Source organism: Galeopterus variegatus, unplaced genomic scaffold (assembly GCF_000696425.1).
Source record: "Galeopterus variegatus unplaced genomic scaffold, G_variegatus-3.0.2 Scaffold325, whole genome shotgun sequence".
Lineage (NCBI taxonomy): Eukaryota > Metazoa > Chordata > Mammalia > Dermoptera > Cynocephalidae > Galeopterus > Galeopterus variegatus.
Genome location: NW_007726436.1, coordinates 815,818 through 835,025, shown reverse-complemented (window position 1 = coordinate 835,025; position 19,208 = coordinate 815,818). Strand labels below are relative to the sequence as shown.

General features: G+C 36.8%; 1 protein-coding gene across 1 annotated transcript in view; it reads left to right on the top strand.

The window, feature by feature from the left end:
- LIN52 (lin-52 DREAM MuvB core complex component) overlaps positions 1-19,208 on the top strand; it is a 110,570-nt gene that overhangs the window by 89,277 nt on the left and 2,085 nt on the right. The gene's annotated exons all lie outside the window — the stretch shown is intronic.

Below are 19,208 nucleotides of genomic sequence, written 5' to 3'. Positions count from 1 at the left end.
AAAAAAAAAAAAGATGGTGAATAAAAAATGCTGGTGAGGGTGTGGAAAGAAGGGAACACTACTGTGCTGTTGGTGGGACTGTAAATTAGTACAACCACTTTGGAATACAATATGGAGGTTTCTCAAACAACTACAGATAGATCTTCCATACGATCCAGCAATCCTCTTCTGGGTATATATCCAGAGGAATGGAAATCATGGTGTCGAAGAGATACCTGCACCCCCATGTTTATTGCAGCTCTGTTTACAATAGCCAAGATATGGAACCAACCTAAATGCTTTTCGTATAAATGAAGTTATCTACATTGCTCATGATCTGAGTTAGTATATCTGATTCAGTTATTACATTTAACCAATTATTTACATGTACTGAGGATTACTTAGTTTTCATAGCAACATTAATCTTTCATTTTGTGGATTTTGATATGTTTAAGTATACAGCTTTGTTAAATGTTTTTGTATTTAATGCGTTTGCATTAATCTAATCTACTTATATTAAATCTAATTGCATCCTGACTTCCTGGGATGAATATCTAGTCATTAAACAAAAGGAACAGTTTTCAAATAATTATTCATACTGTCTAAATAACCTAAGTACTATACTTATTTTAATTCAAAGTATAGTGTCTTTGTTTTCTAAAACAGTGCATCATAAGTACAAATTCTGATGTTATTTGAATTTAACAGAATTGAATTTATTTCTTTTTATTTATTTATTTATTTATTTATTTATTTTTGTCCTTTTTTTTGTCTTTTTCTGTGTCCGGCAACGGATCGCAACCCTCAGTGTCGCCCCCGTACCGGACCGGGACCGGCAACGGGATCGCAACCCTCGGTGTTGCCCCCGCGCCTCGCTCAGCCAGTGAGCGGGAACCGGCCTGTATGTGGGATCCGAACCCTCGGCGGGAGCGCTGCCACACTTCCCAAGCGGCGCACCAGCGCAGTGCGCCACCGGGCCGGCCCTAACAGAATTGAATTTATGAAGAATATTTTTCCTTGAAGTATATAGCAGTAATGTCCCAATGTCCAGGTATTTTTTTATCAAGAACATTGATTGGTTAGATGTTCAGTCAGTTCATTAGCAAGAGCAAAGCCAGAAGGAAAGGGTATTTTCTTTGTGCTTTCGGATAGAGGTAAGAACTTGGTACCTGTGTCTTCAGTGGAGAAACTCATATTCTATTGCTATGGATCTCCCTTTTATGAAGTCTCTTTATTAAGAGTGTGACTTGAGTCCAAAGGGCTTTTAATTTTTGTTCAGCTGTACACATCGTGCATTTTTTTTCAGTTTTATTGAGATATTTTCCATATACCATAAATTAGCCCACTTCAAGTGTACAAGTCAATGGGCTTTTAGTCTATTCACAGAATTATGCAACTGTCATCACAATCTAATTTTGGGATATTTCCATTACCCCAGAAAGAAACTCCATACTCATTTGCAGTCAATCCCTGTTACCCCTGATACCCCCATTTGGCTCCACCAGCCCTAAGTAACCACTAATGTACTTTCTGTCTCTGGAGCTTGTTTCTTTTTATTCCCAAATAATATTTCATTACATGGATATACCACCTTTTGTTTATTTGTTTATCAGTTGGTGGATATTTGAGTTGTTTCCACTCTTTGGCTGTTATGAATAATACTGCTATGCACATTCATGTACAAGTTTTTGCATCATCACCATTTTTAACTTTCTTTTGATGTGGGGGTATGTTTGTATATTATGCCATAAGATTTGCATTAGAACACCCTGGGTATAGTTTTAACTAAATATGAGTACAATATATGTTTTCCAATGATCTAACTACATTTAACTAAACTGATAGTCACTCAACTGTTTATTAGTTGGTCCTTCATCTTTTTGAGTCAATATACAAAACTGACTCAATATACAAAAACACAGCCCTTTTTGCTTTCATCACTCAGTGTTGAATTCAAGGGACTCTAGAGTTTGATATTTAATATTGTGAACTAAAATGGAGAAGAATGGCTTACTGTGAATCATTTATAGTTGGTCGGCATCTTGGGGCATGAAAAGCTGAATGAAAACAACAGGTCATCTTCTGTTTTGTTGTTTTTTAAAGCTCAGTCATATATTGTTTTGTTTTTGCTTGGAGTGAAACCTTGCAAGAAAGAATCTATACACTTAAAATGCTGAACAGCTTCTGGCATATAGAAATTAATTTCTCTATTGACAGTAACCTCAAAGACACATCATTGATTGTACAGATGAAGTAAATGTATCCAGTAGTTCAAGTTGAACTTGAGTAATCACTAAGAATGTTGTTCAAAGAGAGTGATTAATGGTAGAAATCTTTGTGTTATTCACATTGTTTTCTGGCTGTTGACTCAACTCTGGATTTGGGGGTTTATTTGATAGAAATAAGACCCCTTAAATCAGAACTAGATTAGTGGGGACTTGGTAAATTGTCTTTATTAAAATAGACCTTTTAGGAAATTATGAAAACTAGCTTTTGTAGTTTCTCTACCTTCCAAAAAACTGAGGTTTAGTCAGGTATGTTTGTTTAGAGTAATGTTAGTTTATTGGAATCAACATTAATATAGAGGGAAAACTGAGTCTAAGATTTGACTACAAGTATTTCATGGAATTAGGTCAGATTGATCTTATAAGCACAGAAGTTTTTACTTATTAAGATAGCATCCTCCAGCCTGGACTTTACAAATCATTTATTTCTTTTACATAAAAATAAAAGCATTTAAATAAAACTTTTTAGTAAAAGCATGGTAGATGTCTCTTGTTTTTTGTAAGTATTGTGAAAACTTCAATCTTGAGAGGAAACTACACTTAGGAGCAAGCTACTTTGACTTAATTGTGGTTTGGTTGTTGACTATCACAGCTTTTTGCCTAACAAAATATGATGAATAATTGTAATTAGCTTAGTTTCTGCCAAATTTTGGATAAGCTAAATTCATTATTTAAAGTTTAATTTCTTTTCTCTCTCTCGCTTTTTTTTTTGTTTGTTTGTTTGTTTGTTTTAAAGATGACCGGTAAGGGGATCTTAACCCTTGACTTGGTGTTGTCAACACCATGCTCACCCAGTGAGCTAGCCGGCCATCCCTATATGAGATCCTAACCTGTGGCCTTGGTATTTATTATCAGCACCACACTCTCCCTAGTGAGCCATGGGCTGGCCCCAAAGATTTAATTTCTTAAAAGCAGGCCCATGTCTTATACCAATTTGGTATCCACAAGAAATACCGTACAGTGCTGGGAATTAAGTGGGAACTTAGGGCTTGTTTTGAGATTCTATTTCATAATGTTCACTTGCATTTTACTCCAGTGGCCTAGTGGAAAGCTTTTAAAAAGGAGCTGTTCTTAACTTAGCCTGGGTATTCCCAAAAAGTACATTCCTAAATGCTATGTTCAAACATCACCCCTTTCAAAATCTTTTTTGACCCAAGTCTTCTGCAGAAATAACTATGTCCATTTCTGTCCTCATCCTCTCTGTTCTATACTCCTCTTATAGCTTTAATGACATTGTTTGATAATTATTTATTTCCCAGTTGTCTTTTGCCAAGATTCTCAAAGTTAAGGATTGTATTATAGCCCTAACACTGATCACAATAGATGGCAATAAAAATAGAACTAAAGTTTTGATTAAAATTCTAATTCTTTGGCTGAATATCTCAGTTTCTCCCTTTGTTGTTCATATTTCTAAAAGATAGTGCCCCCCTTTTTTGTTTTATGTTAATAAATATATTTTCTAATCATAATTTTGGTAAAATAAAACCCTCCCTCCTCTGTTAGTAATGAATTAGAGCTTTGGGATACTGGGGACAAAATCAAAGAGCCTGGATAGTAAATTAGTGGTTCTCAAACTTTAGTGTACATCAAAGTCACCTGTAGGTCTGGTAAAACGTGGATTTCAGGCTGGCCAATTAGCTCAATTCATTAGAGTATGGTTCTGATAACAGGTTTTGATTCTGATTCAGTATATCTGGGGTGGGACTTGAGAATTTGTATATCTAAGAAGTTCCCAAGTGATGCTGATGTGGTTGGTTCAGGGACCACACTTTGAGAACCACTGACATGTTATAAATTCTAACTAATATACTAGAAAGACATCCAGTATATTGAAATAGGGTCTGTTTCTTATCTCCCCACCTGGCTCTCTCTTTAAAGTCTTGGGGAAAAAAGTACTCTGTATTTGCAAAACTCTCTACAGGTGGGGGCCGGCCCGGTGGTGCACTGCTACAGTGCGCCGCTTGAGAGCGCAGTGGCGCTCCCGCCGAGCGTTCGGTTATCCCACATACAGACCGGTTCCCGCTCACTGGCTGAGCGAGGGGCGGGCGCAGCACCGAGGGTTGTGATCCCGTTGCTGGTCCCGGTCCGGTACAGGCGCAACACTGAGGGTTGCGGTCCGTTGCCGGACATGAGAAAAGACAAAAAAGAAAAAAAAAACTCTCTACAGGTGTCATGTCTACATAGAGCACTAACTCTTGATGAGCAAACTTAAGTGCTCAAAGGACGGGGGAGGAATTTTCTAAGGAAGAATGGCAGATCTCTTTTGGTATCTCATCATCTGCAATTATAAGAGCATATAATGGGCATGCAGTAAGAACTTTTTGACTAGCTGTTTAAACTAGTTTAGAACTCTAACCTTCTGATTTTGAGGCCAGTGGTCTAGGATATAAAATGCTTCTTTTCACTTTCACTTCTGTATTGGTTGAAATGCAAGTAAAATTAATGAAATGAAAAAGATATATTTTAAATTTAATTATTAAGAATTATACTAAATGCTTATATAGAATCTAATTAATCAGATTTTTCCCTTTATTATATTTTGTCATATTAATTATCCATAATTTATTTTTAATATCCTAAGTTACAGACTGTATTGTCATTAAAAGAATATTCTTTCATTCAATACACGTTTATTGTATGTTAACTATGTACAGGTTAAGCTCTGGAGTTTCAGTGATGCAGACTGTAAACACAGTATAATTTCCTGTCTGAGGATATTTTTCACATTCTAAATATTTTAAATTAGTAATTTATGAATGTTGTAAATAAGGTTATTCAGAAACATCAAAATCGGGTATTCCGAAAAAACAGAAGGATAACTAGCTGTTATTTCTAATCATAGGAAAAATAACCATTACGCTATGACTTCCAAAGTAGGCATGTCATACAATCAAGTTCTCACCTGATTGTAATGTGGTTTTGAAAGAAATTCACAAGCAAATGAAAACAGAAATTGTTGTACCTTTGTACCACTACAAGATTTTAGAGGGAGAATGTTTTTAAAATGAAGGCTTACTAGATGGCTACTGTATATTGTGCATTTTTTCTTTGTCTGTTAAGGGAATTATCACTAAAAGTCTCTTCCATTGATGAATTTGTCTGGTCAGGTTGAGAAAAATGAACCTTATGTGTGTCAAACTACAGTGCAAACAGTTAAAAATCAAATTATCAGCTAGAACAAGTAATTTGTTTTAAATTGGATAAATCAGCATCTGTGAAGTAAAAGAGTGATCATCAGTGTAAAATAGGATTAAGCAAAGTCATTATTTGTATACACAGTTGTTGATAGTGTCAGTTCAAACTAGTTGAAAAATAGTTGGACTAGTGAAAGTTTAAGTTAAGCCATTCCATTTTGTAACTTGTTAGTTATCAGACTGGACTAGACCTTAAAGTTAGTCTTGTTACCTACCTCAAAAGCTTTTTCTGAGAAGATTCAGTAATTAAGTAACCAAGAACTCATTCTCTTCACCTCTCAGAGAATTTTGTAGAAGCAACATATTGAGCCAGGGACCTTCCTTCATATCTGTTTTATGGACAATGTGAAAATTGTGCTCTTAGATTTGTCAGTATGATTTCTTAAATAATTCAGAGAGAGAGGTTGAAAGGTAGCAGCTCTTTAATTATTAGAGTTAACCTGAGTTCGATTTGGTAGATTTAAAAAACATGTAATCTGCTTTTGATTGTTGGTTGTGTGTAATTTGTTCCTCATCCAAAGAATTTAATGATGGAAATAAACATTCATGACATGAAAAGTTACCCCCTTTATAAAGCTTTTCCTGTCCATTCATTTCCAAGCCCTCTGCAGAATTAATTATCTCCATCTCTGTTCTCTGGCCTACTCTTCTCTGAGTACTCATTCATGTTGCTTCTAGCCTTATGAATTATGTTATGATATGTAGTGATAATAAGAAAAAGCTATATTTCCAGAGGAGCATTTGGCGAGGTTTTCTTTTTATTGTGGAAATGTTTCAAGCATATACTAACAAAATAGAGAGAATGTTATAATGAACCTCATGTACCCATTCCCCAGCTTCAGTAATGGTCAACTTTCTGCTATTCTTGTTTTATCTGCACCAACTTTTATCACACCTTTTGTTGTGCTTATGTTGTTTTTCCTGGAATATTTTAAAACAATGTCTATATGTCATACCATTTCATCCCTAGATACTTTAGGATATATCTCTAACCAAGAAGGCTCCCCTCTTTTTTAAAAAACAATACCATTATTATCACACTAAACAAAATAAAATAATAATAATAATTCCTTAATAACATCTAATAGCCCCTGCCCAATTTGGCTCAAAATTGTGTTTTTTACAATTGGTTTGTTTGAATCAGGATCCAGACCAGGTCCGCATATTGCATTTGGTTGACATGAATCTTTTAATCTTCTGTATAACCACACTCCCCGCTTCCTCCAGGTCCCCCCCAACTCCCCATTTAGTTATTTGATTATTGAAGAAACTGGGTTTTTTGCCCTGTAGGATTTTGTACATTTAAAATATGGATGACTTATCCTGGTGGTATCATTCAACAGGTTCCCCTTTTCTCCAAAATTTCCTGTAAGCTGATAGAGCTAGAGAAGGGATTGGGTTTGGATTCAATATTTTGGCAAAAATACTTCATAAGTGGTACTGTATATTTCCTATTGCATCACATCAGGAAGCAAATGACATCTCTTTGTTTCAGTGTGAGCAAAGATCAGTGGTTTTAAGTGGTATCAGTCAGATCCTTTTCATAATAATGATAATAATCATTATTATTATTACTTTATTAAGCCAGGAACTGTTTGGCTTCCCTGAAATAACAGTTCAAATGGGAATAGCAAGAAAAATACTAGCTTTTTCCCCCACCTTTTACTTATTAGTTTTTAAAATAATGAGTTGAAGTGACTAAGGGCTTTTTAAAAATATGGTAGATGTTTGTATTTGGTGTATTTTGATCTATTACACTCATTGTTCTTTTTTACTTCAAAACCATTCCATCTTTAGTAGATAACCGCTTCAAGTTGGATATGTCTTTTGACATGACCCTAGTAATCTTTGATAACTTTCTTTCTTTCAGGCATGTTAGGATATCCCTGGTTCATTTACTTGTCCAGACTTGGAATCTTATCCATTTCTCCGAGGAACCCTGGTTCCTTTTAGTAGAAATCTAGGCACTAATAGTATTTATTGTTATTGGACTATAATTGCTTCTAGGTCTTTTCCATGAACAGAATTGGTAAATATGTATTTTTTTAAAAAGAGCAAAAGAAATTAAGTGTTCCTACCAATAATACATCCAGTTCGAATTAAAGATTTTAGAGGAGTTTTATTTAATGTATTTGATTTTATAATGATCTCTTTTCTCTTATGCTTAAAATCTTGGTTCCTAATAATTAACATAATTACTTGCTTTAACTTACGTAAAAGTAGTTTCAAAGAACTGCATGAAACAGGACTGCTGGCTACAGTTTAAGGTTTCTCTGTGTTTCTTTTATGTCCTTAGGATATATATACTTCCAGGGATGTATAGTCTGAATATGTCTTTTAAGAGGGGCTGGCTGGTGAGCTCAGTTGGTTAGAGCATGGTGTTGTAACAGCAGGGTCAAGGGTTTGGATCCCCTTACCAGCCAGCCACTAAAAAAAAAAGAATATTTCTTTTAAAATTTACTTTTGTACTGCGTGGTTATGCCAGACTTTATAAATTCAAGGCTTTTTCTATTTATTTTAAATTTTAGAGATTGCTGTCTTCTATTTAATGGATTTTGTTTTTTAATACATAAAATATTTACATGGAGTCCCAAAGTAAAAACCATAAAATAAGGTACATTCAAAGTATCTAACCTCCCATCTCTCTCTCTTCTCCCTCTGTTTTCCCTCCTCTGGGTAACATTCTTTATTAGTAAAAACTAATACTAAACTTTATCCTTCCATGGTTTCCTTTTGAAAATATAAGTAAGTATGCATATTTTTATGTATTTCCCCCTCCTCCTCAATTTCTACCTATACACACTCTTCTGTACCTTGCCATTTTCACTTAATATATTCTGGAGTTCTCTCCATAGCAATATATAGGCATATGAATAGTACTCCAAAATATAATTATACCATAGTTTATTCATGCAGTCACTTTCCTGTTGATGCACATTTGGGTTGATTCCAATGTTCAGTGATTACAAATAGTACTAAAGTGAATAGGCATGGAATTGCTGGGTCTAAGGGTAAAATGCATGTGTAATTTTGCTCTAAAAATTTCTTATTCATGGTTTTTAAGAATTGAAAAGGAAGCAGAGTTCATCTTTCCTAATATATGAGTAAATTATTTCAATAGATACATGGTTGACCACGTACTATATGCCTGGTATTGTTCTAGTTGCTGGGGATACAGCAAGAGTTTCTACAGAACTTCATGGAGCATGAAGGTAAATAATGTTAATTTCAGATTTTGGTGAATGCTATGATGGAAGTAAATGGGTTGATACAAAAAGGAGTAATTGAAGAGGACTCACTTTAAATAGGGTGATCAGGTAAGGCCTTTTAGAAGAGGTGACATTTGAGCTGAGAAATGAAAGATGGAAATGATTAACATTGCCATTTATTGATTTCCCTACTGTATGCCAGGCAATATGAAGGATTTTCATATATTATCTTATTTAATTTCATAAGACTCTGCAAAGTCTGGTTTATAATTCCCATTTTACAGATGAGAAAACTAATGCCAAGAAAAGTAAATTACTTGCTCATGGTCTTAAAATTTGGAAATGGGGGTTGGGATTTGAATCAAATCTAGACCTAAATCCAAAGCCAGTTGAGATAAACTTTTCACTGTATTACGTTGCCTCTCTTAACCAGGAAGAAAGCAGAGAATACTGAGTTAATAGAGAAAATGGTTTAGATTCTTGTTTTAACCTTGCAGTGATACATTTTTTTCTTTCTTTTAAAGAACTGTTGATGTTTATTACTGAATGATCACAAATTCAGAATATATGTGGTCATTTTATTTGGGAATATTTGTTGTATAAGAAAATAGAGAAATGTGTTTTTTGTCCAAGCTAAGTAAAACAATTTTAATACCTGTTTTTGTTGTTCTTGATTTAATGATGGTTCTATCTTTAAAATACCATAGCAAAAATATCCCCGTTATTTCTAGCTTTTTAAAATGATGTGCCTTCCAAGTATCCTATTTATTTATTTCACAAATATTTGTTAGAAACTATGGGCTGGCCCGGTGGCACACTTTTACAGTGCGCCGCTTGGGAGTGTGGCGGCGCTCCCGCCGAGGGTTCGGATCCCACATACAGACTGGTTCCCGCTCACTGGCTGAGCGAGGTGCGGGCGCAGCACCGAGGGTTGCGATCCCGTTGCCGGTCCCGGTCCAGTACAGGCGCGACACTGAGGGTTGCGATCCGTTGCCGGACACGAAAAAAGACAAAAAGGAAAAAAAAAAGAAAAGAAACTATATGCAAGGTACTTTACAAGTGTTTGTTGAATTAACTTTAGTAAATGGAATAACCAAAACATTGTGCAGGGTTCTATAAAATAACTATAAAATTAATCTCAGGGGGAATTGTTTTTCTTCTGTCTGCACTTGTTGAGCACTCAAATGTATTATTGTCTTTAAGTCTCACAATAACCCAATAAGGTAGATACTGATCCCCATTATACAGATGAAAGAAGTGACACACAGAGAGGCTACATAATTTACCTGAGATCATCTAATAAGTGATGGATATGGACCTAAGGATCAAATCCTATGCAGTCATAGGTTTTCTATCATAAGTATTAAGAAGTTTATATCAAACAATAAGAAAATAGTTTATAGGAAATAGTATTATATTCTTCCTTGCTAGTGTTTTTTATTAAATCCATAATATTGTCCAATGAACCGTATGTGAAGATTCATAGACATTTCCTTTGATATGTTAAACTAGAACTAGCTGCAGTTAAAACCCAGATTCTAATTTTACAAACAAGGCCACCTCTAACAATATTAAAATAAAATTATATTATTCCCTGGCTTAAAGAAAAATTCTCCAATAACCATGGGAATGCCTGTGTTATGAAGACAGCATCTTAAATCTCTATGCAAGTTATACACAAAATGCTACTGCGATGAGGAAATAGTGGTGTGAATAATACCTGCTCTCAGCCCAAGACACTTGATGTATCTTGGGCCTCAGCGTTTGTTGGATTTTGCAATTTCATGAGTAAGATTTGTATATTTTTTTAAAGTTCTGTATTTCTGTACATTCCACTTGATGTCAAATCTGTATTCTTAGGTTGAAGGGTTCCATTAAAAAAAAAATAATAATCTCAGCCCCTCCTCCCTCCACCCCCTGCCCCCCACACTCATTTTGTATAATATGGTAATGATATCACCGTAGCAGTAATTACGGGTCATCTTCATTTCTTTCATCTCTGCCTGTTCTGATGGCTTCATTCCTTTGAAGGAAAAGATTTGGCTCTGGGTGCTATGATTATTTTGTTAAGCATTATTCGAATAGACAGGAGTGAGAGAAATTAATCAATCCAAATGCAATTAGCATCATGTTTAACCCAGTGATGGACGTCTCAAGGTGAAACAGCCAGGAGAGTTTCAGACATTATTATTCAATCCAGTGGTTCTTATCTAAATTATAATCAAGAGAGGTTTTTATTGGCTTCTCAGTGTGAAGATGTAACTCTTTCCCTGCCCTGTGGGTCAAGAAAACTGAGCCTTCATCCTCCCTAGACTTCAGCTACTGCTAGCATGTTGAAGTGGGATGGACCAAGCAGGAAAGTTGTCTTAATATCCAAGTCATTTGAAATTATCTATATTGTGATCTTGGTCTCATTTTCTTGAGAGTGGAATCTAGGCAATGAATAGTTTCTCTGTCTAACTTTAGGCAAAATATTTTGTGTACTGATCAAGTCACTTTAACTAATTGTTCTTTCTGAACCTTACATGATAGATTATTATTGCTCTTTTCTCTTTGTGGATGAGGATATTAAGACTGTGTGAAGCTACTAGTTTTTGATTATAATAGTGTTTCACTAGGATGTATTACTATGTGAAAGCCCTAAAACATGTTCTGCAAAAATTTATGAGTATTTAATAAAAGTTCTAGCCCCCAGAGTATTAATCCATTGCTTTGATCTCATTGCTTTTCACTTAGTTGAGTTTACCCTTGAAATAGGAACCATGTGAAACAATGAAATAGGACTGCGATGCTCTCGGAAAAGGAAACAAAATACAAATAAATAGTTAGCTCTCATTTCTTGAATGCAAATCTTTGGGGTTTTTTGTTGTTTTGGTTTGCTTTTTAATAGGGAGAAGGATAAGAAAAAAATGTATATTTGAAATCTAGTCTTGTTTTGCTCTAAAAAGAAGGCAGGGCAAGGAGAGTTGATGGAGAAACACAAGCTTTCACCTGAATACAACATTTTTCAAATGCCTGACAATTAAGATTCTTCTACTTCTGCCTTAAATCTTCAGGCATCATGGCTGGCACTTCCCATATTTTATGTTCCTACTTGATGTTTTTTATTCTGAAAATAAATCTGTTGGCTGGATATTTCTGTCCTTTTTTTTTTTTTTCTGTTATGAAAAGCCATTAAAATTATTTTCCATAATGGAACTGTCCAAATTTGTTTATCCACACATTGAGTCCTGACTTTTCTTTTTTGTATTACTTTTTGGATGAAACATTCTCTGGAAATGGGCCTTGCTGTAAATTGAAGGAAAAAACATTTGATGTAAAATTATCTTTCTCTGAATTCACTGGAGGGAGTACTTGGTAGCCCCCCCACCTTTTTGGAAGAAAAAGTCCTGTTAGACAGCCAGGATTTTCAATAGAGAATCTGGAAAGTGTGCTCTCAAAAAAACTTGAGAATTCTGAGAATGAACATTTTGATAGTCTGCAATAGTTTGGTCGCAGGTGTAGCATTCAGACTGTTCTTTTCTCAGATATATAGTACTTCAGGCTCCTTTTTGAAATGCTTATGCCCAAAGAACTTTAGGCCAAAGCCTCAAGGCTCTTCTGCCTACGTTCAAATGCTACTTTTACATACGTTAGAGAAAAGTGAAGTTTCCACCAGACTCTCACTCGTGTATACTTTGCCACAAGAGTTGATAATGGTCAGCGAACCTTATTACAGTTACACCACCTGCTGAGACCACCCAGTGTCCTAATGGAGTGAGACTCAAGAGACCTCTCCTCATTCAGTGACACCATGCTCAGTTCACAGCTCCTTCTGCTCTTGACAATGGCACTACTACCTGCTGCTCTCATGTTAGAGGCATTGAAAAGTGCTTAGTCCTTGACTTGAATTATCAGTCATTTAGCGGTACTTTTCCTGTGGAGGTCTGACACTGAACTGAAGCATGATGAAGAATCTCAGTCTGGCAAACTGTCCTGGAACTGCTCTGCTGTGTGCCAGCTCTATGCCATAGCAACAGGAAAACGCTCCACACTCCTGTGAAACAGAAATCAGCATTATAAATCGTATTGGTTTCCATTTGTTTTCCTCTAATTTACCACAACACCTGTTAACAGCTAGCTCCATCTCAAAGGCAACGGGGCCTTTGAGAAGTCTCTATCAGAAAGCATGTCATTGAATTTTTTTGAATCTTCGTAATATCTAGAACATAGTAGGCACCCCATGTGATTGACTTCACTATTCATCCACTCCCTTCATGCTTCTCTTCTGCACAGCACACACTGGTTACTGACTAGTAGATCCCTCTTGACATAGCTGTTAGAATGAATTCAAGGTTTCAGGAACCAAAAAAGTAATTTTTAAAGAAGAGTCAAATCCATAGTTATAACAAGTGGCATTATTTCTACAAATCATCTCCTATGAAGTTAATGAAATAAAAGCCTTTTAGCACTTTGATTTAAACTAAACTACGATTTTATGTGTTCCTTTTTGCCAGAAGTAGCTGCTGGTATAGTTAAGGAAGGTAGCTGCCTCTAACTAATACCCACCATTACTCTTGCAGGGTTTAATCTGCCAGGGTATATGTGTCACCCTGCATCTTGCAAGTCATTCATGTTACCATTTATTTTGAATTTGGAGATCTTTTTAAAAATAAATAATTAGGCCTCCTTTGCCACTCCTGGTGCTGCGTATGTGCTTATTTGGTGCAGACCTGCTACCTCTCATGAAGTGGCAGCTGAGGAGACTTTATTGCTGGAGAAAAGCCCAAGGAAAGAATCAAAACAGAACAATGGTCACATTAATTTGAAGGTGGTAGGGCAGGATAGTTCTGAGATGCAGTTTAAGATTAAGAGGCATATGCCACTTAGTAAACTAATGAAAGCCTATCGTGAACAACGGGGTTTATTAATGTAGCAGATCAGATTCCAGGTTGATGGGCAGCCAATTAATGAGACAGATGCACCTGCACAGTTGTAAATGGAGGTTGAAGATACAATTGATGTGTTTCAGCAGCAGACAGAAAGTGTCTACTACAAAGTGAACCTTCTATTTACTCCAGAACTCTGTTCCCGCAGACCAAGAATACATTCTCAGATAGAAAAGTACAACTTGGTTGTGCTACATCTATTACAGTATGGATTTCTCTATTCTTTTATTTTTCTCTTTCATTCCTTTAGTGTACATAAAGTGACTGGTATTATGTGCACAAGCATACTGTGTGTGTGTGTGCGTGTGTGTGTGCGTGTGTGTTTAAACTAAATGGTCAGTGGTATGTTTTGATCAACATCAGATGGAGGTGTGTTGAGGGGGAATTTTGACTGAAAATATCCATTTTTTACATTAGTGGCATGCTCATTGAGCTCTTATCTTTATATCCTATTAAGTTATTTAGCTCTCACCGTTTAACAAAAAACAGCATCCCCAAATCCTTGCATACCTTGTTTAATTGGAGAATTTTAATGTTTTTCATTTATCATTCTAAAACCAAGGACAATTTTATAACTTTTTAGTACATAGCTGCTACATGTAGGGCAATACAGGGGGTCTTCCAGAAGTTTGTGGAAAGATTCATATTATCTTTTAATTTTATTTTTCCACAGATTTTTTTGAAGTACACGCATATGTCTTTAATTAGGGATAAATTACTCTAAAAGAAATGAATCCTGCATAGTTTTCCCATCAACCATCTTGTTGCTTGAATAAACTTCTTGTTTGGAAAGAAAGAAAGAAGAGAGTTAAACAGTAGCTAGCATTTACTGAATGCCTATGTGACCTTAGTATTAATCCCACCTTGAACAGATGAGAAAACTGAAGCTAAGAAAGATGACTTTGGAACTTGCCCACTGAGGTTCAAATACAAGCCTGTCTAATTCTAAAAGCCCTGATTTTTTTTTTTTTTTTACAATGTTATGCTGTTTCCTAGTTTCCTGGCCACTTACATTAGAGTCTCCTAAAGACAGCCTGTTGTTGCTCTGCTAGATGTGAGAAAACCAGTGGAAGGTAACTTTTCTCCACCTCACAAATGTTTTTAATTATATTGAGGTGCAGAAATATTTAAAGTAGTTTGCACTGGAATTGAAACCCAAATATTATGAATTTCTTCCATTCATTTCATTAAAATGCTACTTAATCTTTACATTGTTCCCTAAATAAAAGCCAAGCAGAATTTTATCAGGCAATTGCCTCAAAGTTGTAATCTAGAAAATCTTTCTGTAATAAAACCCATATGTCATGGGCGAAAGGTGCAAAGCCCTGGCAGAGAGGGCTGGTCTTGAGAGAGATTCTGCACCCAATCTCGTTAACCAGGGTGCTTCTGGTAATCCCTCATCCCCTCACCGGTGAGAAATCAATCTGTACCACTGAATCTTTTTCAACCAGCCACCAGAAAATTTACTGCAGAGAAGGCAGTTTGGGGATAGTCATTGTGGAAAGGGAGCCAGAGGCAAGGCTAAATGGAGGACGAAGGAATTGGGGAGTCTGAGGAAGAGATTATATTAAACCACAAACCACCTTCAAAGCAAGCAGGATGGAGTCCTCCCTTCAGCCCTGACCTCTCTTCAGTATACCCAGGTATTTACAGCTGCTATGAACCTGACAGCCCTAGAGAAACTACGAAGGGGGTAATAGAAACAGCATAAACCTGGAAGTTGATTGTAGTTTATCCATTTGCTGTCTTTCAATGTGTAGGAGTGGTCCCCTCTCCACACTCTCTCATGAACCTGACAGCCCTAGAGAAACTACGAAGGGGGTAATAGAAACAGCATAAACCTGGAAGTTTATTGTAGTTTATCCATTTGCTGTCTTTCAATGTGTAGGAGTGGTCCCCTCTCCACACTCTCTGTAGCAATTCATGTGTTAACCCTATGGTAACAGTCTCTCTTGTGACTATCCCAATTTGTGATCTCTTCACTACATAGAAGGCCCTGCAAATCATGACTTGATATGGGGTCATGCTTCTCTTCTGCACAGTATACACCATGGTGGCTGATGACTAGTCGGTCCTTCTTGGCATAGTTATTAGAATGATGGCAGTGTTGCTTTCCTGTTGAAACTTTTAATCCTAGAGAATAAATCCAGAATCAGAAAATAGTTAACAAATTTCACTGACGCTGACTCTAGATAAAACTCTCTCCAGCAATCTTGTTGTTTCTAGGATTATTTTCTATATAACACATTGTGGAGGAAAAAGAACTAGGAGAAAAAGGAGGAACTGGAAGTGCCAAGCTGAAGAGCATGTCATTCATGCTAGCATTATACCAAGTTGTAACTATTGGGAAGGAGAAGGGACGAAACTAAGCAGGGAGAAATAGAAATTCTTCCTCTCCTCTGTATGCAGGCAGTAGCCATCTCTAAAGATTTTCCCCCAAAGAGATTTGGAATCTTTGGTGGGAGTTTTTAGTAAAATAAATTTACACATAAAACCCTACTAGAAGTTGTATGTGTGTATGTGCGTGTGTGTGTCTGTGTGTGTGTGTCTGTGTAGACAAGGAATACAGAATAGTAGCAGAAGGCTGTCTCCCTACTAATGGATTTTGTAGCAGCATGTGTGAGTTTGTTTCAGAAGTCAAAAATGAACAGATGTTAGTATAAATTACCTCTGTGTCTGATGTCTTGCAAATTAAAAGCGCGGCTGGCATCACTAAACAATTTCACTAGGTTTGGGGGGATGCAGTTAGCGGGTGGTGATTACTGTAGCAGGTCCGTAAGAGTCTTCACACTGCAACAGAGCAGGAGAGCAAGGATAAGGAAATGAGGAATAAAATAGGGCTATATGAATTAATCAGAAATGTTAACATCTCTGGTGACAAGTGAACAGGAGGGCACATGATCTGGAGCAGCCCCTGACCCACAGCAATTTCTTTGTGTGCAAAAGGGGTTGATGCTTAGTATCTGATTTATAGGGCACAGTCCTCTTTTAGGGAGCGGCTGTGTCACACATTCGTATATCTCCTATATGGGACTGGCAAGTAGGAAAACTTTCTCCCCTCCCATGTAGGAGGTGATGTCTTTTGAATTACTTCTACTTTTACGGTGGTTTTCTGCAGCTCTGTATACTTGGATTAGGTTGAAGGGGGAGGAATGATTGAGTGGAAAAGGGGTTGTTAAAAAGGATTGCTTAAATTCAAGGAGAGCTTGCCATTGAGAGACTACAGAATATCCATTTATTTTTTTCCTTTTAAACCCTTTTGATCCCTTAAGTACTTTGGCTCTTTTTAAAATTCTAAGTCTTAAAATATTGTTCATTCTCCCATTTGGGAAAAAACAATAAGGTGTTGGGAAGTCTGAAGGGCAGCAGGCAGAAATGATTAGTAAGATCAGTGCAGTGCTCCAGGCCCAGGGTTTTTGGAACAAGTCTCGGGTCTCCCCAGCAGAGTTTTGTATTACCTTATCTGATTTCCAGAGCACCTGCTTCTAGCCATGTTGTAGGATCATTTGATACATGTTTAAAGTCCTTAGTAAGCACCTGAGAGTAGGCAGATAACCTACCCAGTAGAAATAAGTAATGAGACCCTCTCTGTCCAAAAGTATAAGTAAATTCCTATAGGATCAGGTGGAGGGAAGAGATTCTAAGGAAAGGGGTTTTTGAGATTGCTAACCTCACTTATCATAATTCATTCATTCATGAATTGTGCAAGAGAACTTACTTATGCGTCTCTGAAAGTGTTGTGTTAATAGTTACCACTAAACCAAGCATGTTCATTGCTAATATCCAAGAGAAAAGTAGAATAGGTGGTATTAACATGCTATCCATTTTACAGATAAAGAAACTGAGGTTCAGAGATCTTGCCCAGCATTAGGTGTCACCCAGCTGCTCAGTTCTAGATCTGGAACTTAAACTGAGTTCAAATCCTGAATTCTTTGGAAGAAGCCCATGCTATCTCCTGTGGGCAAGAAAGTATTTGATTGGATTTCTTCTAGAGTAGTTAGCCCTTGACCCCTGACCTCTTCATTAATTTGGCATTACTTTCATCAAAGGAAATTAATTTTCTTGCCAAATAAGCAAGGTACATTAAAAAAAAAACAAAAAACCTCCCACAATGTAGAGAATGGAGCATCTAGGACCAGTAACTAATCTTATTTTTATGGAAGGGAGGGAAACTAACTATTGTGTTCCTTCTTGGTTCTGGTTCTTTTGTATATTATCATTCGTCCAGCCAACATTTATTCAGCTGTTACTAAGTCTAGCACTAAACAATTTCTGCCCTCAGTTCTTACATTTTAATGGAGGAAGACAAGTACATAAGCAAGTAATTGCGTGCAAGTCTTATAGGAACTTTGAATGTACAAAGTTTGTTTAAATCCACCAAGGAAGGAATGAATGGTCAGTTTGATTTAGGCTAGGGTGGCTTGTGGGCACTTGAGGCAAGACCCAGCACTGGGTTTCCATTCCTAGTTAATGAAAAAAATTTTCCTTTTGTTGGAGCTGAGGAACTAGTGAAAGATGGGGGATGTATAGACTGAAGATACAAAAGCATCCTTGTTTCATCCCTGAGTTTATATTGTTTTACTTCTTCATTGTACAAATAAACAAGGAACCATTAAACCGGTGGAGGGGAGTGGCAGCTCATTCCTTTAGCACCATTTGTTATGTACTTGGGAAGGGCAACAAGGAGGCTTGGGCGAAGGTCCTCCTTCCTGCAGGTGCCTCCCTAGCCACTTCACTCCTTTGGCCAGGATGGAGACATGTTCTTGGGAGGCCACAGGACACAGTCTGCCCTGTGCCCACTGCATAGTTCCAGGAGACTTATGCTCTCCAGGGCCAGCCATCAGAAACTTTCAGCAGTCTTAAATCCACTTAAGAGATATGAAAAGATGACCTTATGGGACGAGCATGAAGCACGTGTTATACCACATATGCTTTTTGAGGATTTGGTTGACAGACCTAAAATGGGGGGTTTCTGGAGTGGCCCTTGTAATTGAGAAACATTTTACTTTCATTTCTGAGCCTTATATGTAGGAAAGTAGCTGTATAAACCCTCTTGTAACTACAGCATTCAGAGATTGATGGTGCTGAAAGTCAGAGAAAGACTGGCTGGCTATATTAAATATCTGAGGACTGACAATGCCGAGAGAGAGAAGACCAGAGGTCTATAAACCCTACTTTATTACACCATCCACAGATGAACTGCACTGAAGGAATGTAAACCCTGGTATATTACAGCATCCAGGGACCACCACTGCTGAGATATGGGGTAAATGATCTCTAATTTTGATTTGGGATTGTAAATGTCCAGAGACCAACAACCCAGAGAGGACTAATCTTGGTTGGATTTTAGTCTCCAAGAGCAAACCCCCTGAGATAGTGAACATGAGTATTAAGTTAGATTCTTGAGAGAGAGAGATAGGTTTTAGGGGGAATTCCCAGATGATTTTTTTAAGGGCAGATGATAAAGTCTTCCCCAGTTGACCTGTACCTCACAGTAATTGCCAACTTCAGAACTGCTTTATACAGTTTTAGTTGTCAATAATGGTTTGTTTTCCCCCCTTTTAGGTGGTTAGTGGTGATTGAATCTGTTGTGGTAGTAACAATATACAATTT